The sequence below is a fragment of the Lichenostomus cassidix genome, chromosome Z (assembly GCF_008360975.1).
Source record: "Lichenostomus cassidix isolate B80296 chromosome Z, HeHo_3.0, whole genome shotgun sequence".
Classification (NCBI taxonomy): domain Eukaryota; kingdom Metazoa; phylum Chordata; class Aves; order Passeriformes; family Meliphagidae; genus Lichenostomus; species Lichenostomus cassidix.
The window spans coordinates 10,629,283-10,638,537 of record NC_139511.1 but is presented as its reverse complement, the minus strand read 5'-3'; the positions used below and the strand labels follow the sequence as shown (position 1 = coordinate 10,638,537).

Here is a 9,255-nt window from a genome sequence, read left to right as displayed (position 1 = left end):
TTGATGTCAACTGCAAAGTTTCTTTACCTGAACATCTGGCCTAAGTTCTGGCCTTAGGTATGCATGGTTGAAAGATCTTGCAACCTCACATACAGTACAGGTTTTCCTAAGCTTATTGAAGCACCATAAATGTTAGAAGTCCAAACATTGGAGCTCTATTAGCACTTGTCAGAAGCACTATATACTTCTCCCATTTTGCCTGTACAGTTTAAAAGATTGGCTGATTAAATTTTACCAGATACAATCAAATAAATCCACTGCTTGTGTAATACTTTTGAAGATGTGGACTGACATACACATGAACCATTAGATAAATGCTTGTCAATAAATCAATGGTGATTACAGCAAAACTTGGGTATTGGCACCACTCCCTGCTGCCCAGGCACATCAGTGTATGCAGACTCTGCAATGTGATGGTCTGGAAATGTTGCACACTAAGGTCAAGTTCTCTATAGACCCTGCTTCCTTTTGCATTTCCTGTTGACATTCCTATTACTTTTGTAGCTCTCTCTTTTTGCTTTATTTAGCACATATAGAGAAAAAATATAAGGAAAACTCAAGTGAAGGGAGAGCTGAACTTTATAATTCTTATTAATTGTGATCCCACTAGTTTTTTTTGTAAAATACTGTTTTGTCTTTTTCTAGTTTTCACTTCCATATCGCATTCAAATGCTGCTTTTCAGCTGGAATAAAAGGTAAGACCAATTAATAGGAAAGGATACATTATCAAGGACACATCTATCTTCTTTGGGCTAATTATATTTTAGCCAGTGATGTCACTAAACACTAAAGACTAAATTTAGTCTTGATGTGTGGGAGTGCAGTCTCATTTCCTTTCATTTCAGTAGGTGCTCTACTGAGTTTATTGTTCATCTTTTTATCCAGGAGGTATCACAGAGGTATCTTACTGTTGTTTACAAACATCTTACTGAACATAGCTGTTCAACAAATTACAATGATATTTTATGTATTGACAAGAAAAACATTGCTAATTTCCACTTTCCTTACAGGATGAGTTCAGGTGGATAGTATGAATATCTGGGTTTGTATGAATTGTAATTCTTTCTTTTCTATTCAAGGAAAAAATACTATTTAGCAGAGGGAAAAGTGAATTGCAGGTGCCAGGTCAATAAAATTCTTGTTACTTTATCTCTTTAACTGAGTTGGTGTTTCCATAGATCCTTTATTTCTAGTGTTTGGCAGTGAATGGTAAAGGAGAAAAGGATTTAGAGCATCCTGAAATCAGGGTGAGTTTTTCTACCTTACATTCTGCACCAATCCAGTCATGGACTAGGCAAATCAATTAATATGGGCACAATCTGACTATTGATAATCAGTAAGCCTAAAATAAACAACTACAAAAAAACTGGAAATGTGTTGTGATTTAACCCTTGCTGGAAATCAAGTGCCATGTAGCTGCTTGCTCACTTTTCCAAGACCTTTGTTAGGATGGGCAAGGGAATAAAAAAAGTTTTAAAACATCTGTGTTAAGAATAGTTTAGTAATTGAGATAAAGCAGAATGTAATAATGATAATAACAACAATAAGAAGAAGAAATTATAACAATGTCATGGTACATAGTAATAAAATGGTAACAATGAGGATCATATTAATAATAGGAAAAAAAATAAAAGAGTAATTAAACCCAAGAAACCTGGTTGAAGAGCAATACAGCTGCTCACCACTCACTAACCCAGCCTGTATCCAAGCACTGTTAACTCCTAGCCAACTCCCCCAGTTCATATACTGGGCATAATGTTCTGTGGTGTTGAATATCCCCTTGGTCAGTTTGTGTCAGCTGTCCAGATTGTGCTACCTCTCTGCTTCTTGTGCACTTGCTCACTGACAGAGTTACAGAAACAGTAAAGTCCTGATTTAGAGTAAGTAACAGCCAAAATATTAGTGTGTTATTACCGTTATTCTCACATTACATCAAAAACACAGCACTGGACAAGCTACTTAGAGGAAAATCAGGTCTATCCTAGTTGAAACCAGGATAACTAGGAACATAGCCAGTGTATTAGAAAATCAAAATTAGATTATTTTCTAATGCATTAGAAATAATGTGATAACAAGGTATTAATAAATCCTAATACTTTCCAATTTACACCTTATTTTAGTTAAGGACAAAGTACTTTGTGTAAAATCTAATCTTTAGCTTGTTTTAGAACATAATTTCTTTCAGAACATAATAGTTATATATTATGATCTGTATATTAATTTATAGAGGAGTTTAATTTATCATATGGTCAAGGAATTACACGTGTACATCAAAGGCCACAGTGAGGAGAGTGACTGGAAAGTACTTCTATATAATTAGTTCTGCTTATTTATTATCTGTTTTTAAGAATCCAATGACAATAATAGACCCAGCAATCCCTTCTTTAAGAAAAAGAAAAAAAAATTGAAAAATGGATTTGCATTCATGTGTTTGAGATGTGAAAATTATGGCTTACTTTATTGTTCAGTGATGTTTCCCATTGTGTTGCATCTATCACCTGGATGTGTGTCATTTGTGTCTCTGTGCTGCAATGTCTCTAAGCAAAACTCGATAAAATTCTCTCACATAAATTCTCTTTTTTCACTCTCTCACTCTCTATTGTTCCCTTTTGCTCTTTCATGCTGTCACTCTGCCTCTCTATTCTCTCTTGCTGTCCTGAACTCTCACTTCATTTTTCTTTCTCATTCTCTTTCTTGCTCACTTGCTCTCTGTCTCTTTTCTCCATCTGTCTTTTAAAGCAGACCCTGAACACATACACAGGTATGTGAGGACTCCTCTGCCTGAGTATTCCTCCACGCTCATTGCTTGTGCTGCCACCACCTTTAGAATTTTATGGTGTTGCTAATTGGGTCCCAAGACTATATAAGCTACCGAAAGTAGCAGTGTGCCTGGGAATCAGATTGCAGGAGTAGCTTGACCTTCAAAAAATAAAATTAGCACTGCTGTTTTGCTAGAGTCAAAAGGAGGATATAAGGAGCAGAGCTATGAGTTAGCCATTAAGATGCAAAATGAATATCATGGTCTCACAAAAGGCTGAATACAGATCTTTTTCCGTCTTTTTCCGTCTTTGTACTGATTTAGTTGCTTTAGTGATACTTAATTGTGGACATTTAGAGAAAAAATAAAAACATTTTGATAATGTCAGTTTTCATGCCAGCATGATTAAATGCATTTGGACAGTATTTAATATTTTCTAAATTGTCATGGGTTTGAGACAGGACCTTGCCAGGAGGACGCACGAAAAAGGGCAAACAGGCTTCAAGCTTAAAGTTGCAAAAAAGGTGATTTAATTACCTAACAGAATTGGAGGATAAATGCAAGGCAAAAATAAACTTCTCATACATTATTTTGTTCACTCCCCCCTCCCTCTTACGAACCTATAGTATTCACCCCCTTTCCTCCTTTACAATCCACAAGCCAGATGGGGGGGGGGCAGGGTGTGGCATCTCTTTTCAGTCCACAGAGCAGATTCTCAAATTTATTCATCACTACAATTTCTTCTACTACAAATACTTTTTATCTCTACTTGTTTCTCTCTCTCTCTCTCTCCAGACAGTTTTCTGCTCTCACCCCCACCCTCTTAAGAAGCAGTCTCTGCACTCACCTCCCCCCCCCTTTCCAAACCAGCAACACAGACAGGGTGCAGGTTGAGGGGTCCTCTGGTCAGTCCAATCAGGAAAAGAGGTTCTCAGCCAGGGGTCCTTCCCACGAGAGACAGTCCTCTGGGAACTTCTTTGGCATGGGTCCAATCTCATGAGCAGCATCCTGCCCGAATTCTGCTGCAACATGAGTTCTTTTGTCCATAAGGTGCTGTGCAGACTCTCCCAAGCCAAGGCCAGGCTGCTTCCATGCCAGGAGCAAGGCCTATCTCTCCTAGTTAAGGCCTTTTGCAGTTTTAACTCTTAGATGAGACTCCCACTGGTTCACAGTCTTTTCCAGGCATCCACCTCCTCCTCTGGAGTGAGCTGTGGGTGGATTTCTGCATCCTTATGGACTCCATGGGCTGCAGGAGGAATTTTTGGCTCCCCCATAGCTTCCACCACAGCTAGCAGAAAGTTTCAGCTCCGGTGCCGGAAGCACTGGAGCACCTCTTTCTCCCCCCTTCTTCACTGACCTTGGCAATCTCCATGCTGTTCTCCCTCACATATTTTCACCTCCACTTCTTCCTCCTCCAACTACAAAGTGAAAGAAGTGCGTGCCTGCTTTGTTTAGAATTTTTCTTAAATATGTTTTCACAGAGGCGTAACCAGCACCTCCAATTGGCCCAGCCTTGGCCAGCAGCATGTCCATCACCTTCAGAGCCATCAGAGATTGGCTCTGCTGGACTTGATGAAAAAACTTCCAGAACTTGCACTCAGGACACACAGGAGTTATCTTTGTGCCACACCCCCCCCCCTCAGACACCTCTCCAGACCTACTACAACAGCTTCTGAGGGGTCCAAATTTCTCCTAGATGTTAAAAACACTTCACTGATGTTCTGGGCCAATCTAAACCACCACATAAATAAAGCCAGAAAGGTCAGCTCTTATATGTTTATAATTCAGTTAAATCTCATTAATTTCAGATGAAAATTTGTTTCTTACATCAGTGAAATTTCACTCAATTTCATTGTGTGTGCTTGGTCATCTAAAGTCTATAAAATATAAGTTGAGTAATATAACCAAATTTCAAGGGGTTTTGCAGAATGTGGAAATGTTGGTCTTCAGAAATGTTTCTCACTTGAATTTTGACAATGTAAGGTCTGTAGGCAAATAAGATATCTTTTGTTCACCTGGTTCTTGCTGGAATGCTTTACCAAGTGTTTGACTACAGTTCCTGAGCATGTGGTTTTGAGTAGTTTTTCCCATTGACTGAAACTGACTTTCTAATGAGGTCCAGTACAGTGTCTGGTATAAATATGAAATCTTCCTAAGAATCATTGTATTTGTTGCAGTGTGCCAGCATGTGTTGTAACGTGTGTCCTTCCTGTCCCTGACCCCGTCCCCCTGACCCCTTCTGACTGGATGTGAGTCAGGACCGCCTCCCATCCCTAGAGATAAAAACCCCAGCAACATCCAGAATGGGCCTCTTTGGTTCTGGACTCGTATGGAACCTGTACCCTCCCTCGCCTTCCCTTCCCCCTCCCCAGTCTCCCCATTCCTCCTCTGTTTTCCTCAATAAAAACACCATGGAGACCAGGAACCAAACAGCTGCCTTTCTAAATCTGCAACGCTTCTACAAGAACCGCGTCTGACCAGCCCCACAGCTCGTGGCCATGGAATGACCATCCTGCGTGTTCCGGTTCTGGGGCAGCCCTCCCCCCCGCAGCAGGGGAGAGCTGCCTTCAGGTTTTGCACTGCTGCAAGCATGCAGATCCTGAAGGGTACATTTCTAAATAAATGAGCCTTTCAACACAAGACTGAAAAACGCATTATGGCTGGAAAGCTTTGCTTTTAAAGGATTGCAGGTTAGTGCATGAATGAAACTTGGATAGCCCTCCATTGGCAGGCATGGTGTGCACTCATAACCAGCTGCACCTACAGAGATCACCAAGTGGGCACTACCACATGAACTGAGGCACTTGGTGTTTAGCAATCTGTCAGTGGCTCTTACTAATAAAAATTTTAGTGTAGTTATCAGAAGATGATGACTTGGCCACTCAGTGAGGCATTCAAGCTAGGATAACCCATATAGCAGTAAGGAATACCTGCAAAATTAAAACATCTGAGAATCAAAAAATTAACTCAGCAGAGGCAGAGATACAATTTTCAGAGGACCAGGGGATGGAAAATAGCAACCCATAGAAGACAAAAAGTGTAAGCTGTAAAGGAGATTTATGACCACCATTTATGTTGAATACAGTAAAAATTTAAGGCAGAGACAATATTCTGGTCTATCAGAAGCTCATATGCTGATGAAATTTGCCAGAACAGTACCTACCCAAGAGTGTCAGGATTTCAAATTCTACAAAGAAAATATATACTGTAAGACCAGGCAACATCAAGCATGGGCATTTTTGGTTTTTTGAATTAGAACCTAACAAAAGGTGGAATATTTTACTTCTTCCAAGTCTCCTTTCTTTTTTTACTTCTTTCTCATAATAAAATTAATAATCTGTTCTTTTTCATTATTCTCAGTTGATTTCTAGAAACACCAGGAAAAAAGCAGTGGCTAACCTAATAAAACACACAAACAAAAAAAGCCCCACTAAACACATGAATGTGGCCTATGTAGTCAAACATTTTCTATCCCTTGCCCTATCCAGAACTTCTCTCCCTGATGCCAAAGTGTCAAATGTTTCACCTAGTTTCATGACTGTTTCAATGACAAAAAGCACAGATGTTTCTAAGAGAAACAAAGAAGCAGAGGAGCAAATGGTGTGTATCAATTCATTCTTTGCAAAAGCAATTCAGTGGGAGCTGGAGGAAGAAGCATTTCCACAACTTGAAAGGAGTGTTTGAATGCTCCAATAAATTTAAAAGAAGAAAAATAAAAATAATTACAAGAGACTGGCTAGACTCCTGTGACATGATGCAATAATTGAAAAGCTCACAATTTCTTTTAGTATCAGGAGTGCTCTAAACAGGAGCTTGGTATTAGGGTTTTTTAAGGTAAAACAACAAGCTTGGAAAAAACACCTGAGTTAATATTGATGTCTGCATCTCAAATTCAAAATTTTTATCTATCATTACCTATAACACCTGCATTTTAAAACACTTCCTTCCAATTATGCTTTGAGTTTGTTTATTTGGGTTTGTTTGATCTCTGGCATCTTAGAAATAATAGTGTAGATCATGCCAAGAAGACATATATTATACATATTTCCACAGTGTGAGATTTTTCTGTGCCTTTTCAGAGATAACATGACATTTTCAGGAAAACAATTTATAACAATATTGCTGCAAAAGCAAAAAAGACCACAATTTTATTTAGATGCAACTAATTTGTAGAAATGCACTCTAGGAAAAAAAAGGATGCCTAAGGTAGGGATTGGTGATATGCATTTTTTGTGAGAGGGAATACATTAGCTAATTGTCTGGGTCTACACTCAAAGACATAATTTACACTGTTGAAGTGCTGGGCAGCCTATGACAGTGGCTCACATGAAGGGATCAAGTGAACCCTCCGCAAGTTCTCAGATGACACCAAGCTGAGTGGTGCAGTTGACACTCCTGAAGGACAGAATGCCTCTCAGAGGGTCTTGGATGAGCTTGAGAAGTGACCCTGGGAATTTCATGGGGTCCAACAAAACCAAAAGTAAATTCTGCATATGGATTTGGGCCACCCCTGCTATCAAAACAGGCTTGGGCGTGAAGGAATTGAGAACAGCCCTGAGGAGAAGGATCTGGGGGACACTGGTGGACGTAAAACTGGGCTTGAACAAACAATGGCTCCCCCAGTTCAGGAAAGACACAGACCTTGTGAAGACAGTCCAGAGGACAGGCACAAAATGATCAGAGGGATGGAGCATTTTTTTGGTGAGGATTTGTGAGATTAAACTGAGAGAACTGAAGTTGTTTAGCCTGAAGAAGAGAAGGCTCTGGGAGCATCTTTTTATGGCCTTTCAATATCAAAAGTGGACTTGTCAAAAAGATGGGAACAGACATTTTAATAGGGCCCGTTGCAACAGGGCATGACTTTACAATTAAAGAGGGGAGATTCAGAAAAAGGTGTGAGGAAGACATTTTTTATGATGAGGATGGTTAAACTGGCACAGTCTGCCCAGAGAGCTGATGGATACCTCATACTGGAACATTCAAGGTCAGGTACGCTGGGGCTCTGAGAAACCTCAATTCATCCCTCCCTTGCAGAGGGTTTGGAGTAGATGACCTTTCAACCCAAACTATCCTATGATTTCATTATAGGATGGAAAGTGGAATCCTATGTTTCGCAATTTTACACAATATTTGGTTATTATAGTACTCACATCCTCTTAAAATATTTTCCTGTACTTTCATGTAGCTTGCTCCTGTTGACCTAAGGGTACTAAATGAGATGGGATGAAGACATAACCTTTTGTATCACTGCCATGAAGTCAAGAAAAAAAAAAATTTAGAGCTTAGTTGGAAGCCAATTAAACATTTGTCTGTCTTTTCCCTCAGGCTCTGAGTCATTAAGAACAGAATGCCCATTCAGGCAAATATCAGTAGGTTATGGATTTGACTAAAATCAGTAGGATTTATGTTTAAAGTTAAGCACATATTCTGTTCTAGTTTTGCCTTTTTATGTTTTTTATCATACTAGCATGATTCAAGAAAGTGTGCTGTGAATCAAAACTTCAGATTGTATGGGTCTTAAAAATAAAAAAAAAACTTCACAAACAAGTGTGTCTTTTGCATCTACAGACACAAGTGTGAAAAGGGTTTTAATGTGACAAAATTCCAGGTAATTTCTCCTTCCTCTTACTGCACTCTGCTGTCATTGTTTGGCAAGATTCAATGTCTTAATGGTTTCTTCAAGTACTGTTCCTTTTCAACAAGGTTAGTCATCTAGTGAAAGAACTGAACTCATACTGTGTATAAAAGCTAAATGGTACGTAAAAATATTTATTAAATTTATTTATTAAATTTATTAAATTAAACTTATTTATTAAATATTATTAAATATTTATATATACATTAGGTGACAATAAGGGTCTAATTAACACTTACTGAGAAATGGGTGATCTGCAAAGAGAAAGAGGCTCCCTACTTCCTGCTAATGTAATCTGGGAGTTCACAGTGTCCAAATTTACTTTAGAATATGCTCCTCACTGATGTTCTCAAGCCTATTAAAAAAAAAATCTTAATTATACTCTCAGTAACACAGAGTGGTGTTCCAAGAGAGACCAGTCTGCTGAGTCTGGCAGTGTTTCTTTGCACAGCAAATATTGGTGTCATGCTACCATTTGTTTGGTCTTTGTTATGATTGTTCATATATTTGTGTCAGAGAATTGCTAATAATGCTGGTCTCCTGCTCTGAGACCTGGGCCTGGGCCAACTTGTAACTAAAAAATGCAGCATAAAGGAGGCAAAAACTTTCCACCTGAGATGCTAGTTAGCTTCCCTTTCCTATGTCTCTTAATAACAGTGTTCAGGCTTGACTGCTTAGGTGAAATTAATCAGGAAAAATATTCTAAGGACGAATGTAATTCCATTGTATATAGATAGAAAACCCAAGTGTTAAAAAATGAACAAAACCAAACAATTGTTCCAGAAAAATGGAAAGCAATGAAATATCAAGTAAAATTTTTCTGCCAAAGGTAAATAATTTCTAAATAGGACAGTTGTTAGAT

The 9,255-nt window shown here is 38.7% G+C and overlaps 1 long non-coding RNA gene across 1 annotated transcript; it reads left to right on the top strand.

Annotated features, from left to right (window-relative positions):
• The first annotated feature begins 643 nt into the window (after nt 1-643).
• LOC146424368 (uncharacterized) lies at nt 644-8,145 on the top strand. Its single transcript, XR_014846997.1, has 3 exons — nt 644-695; nt 1,194-1,247; nt 7,944-8,145. It is a non-coding gene; the product is annotated as an uncharacterized LOC146424368 (long non-coding RNA).
• The last annotated feature ends 1,110 nt before the right edge of the window (nt 8,146-9,255 follow it).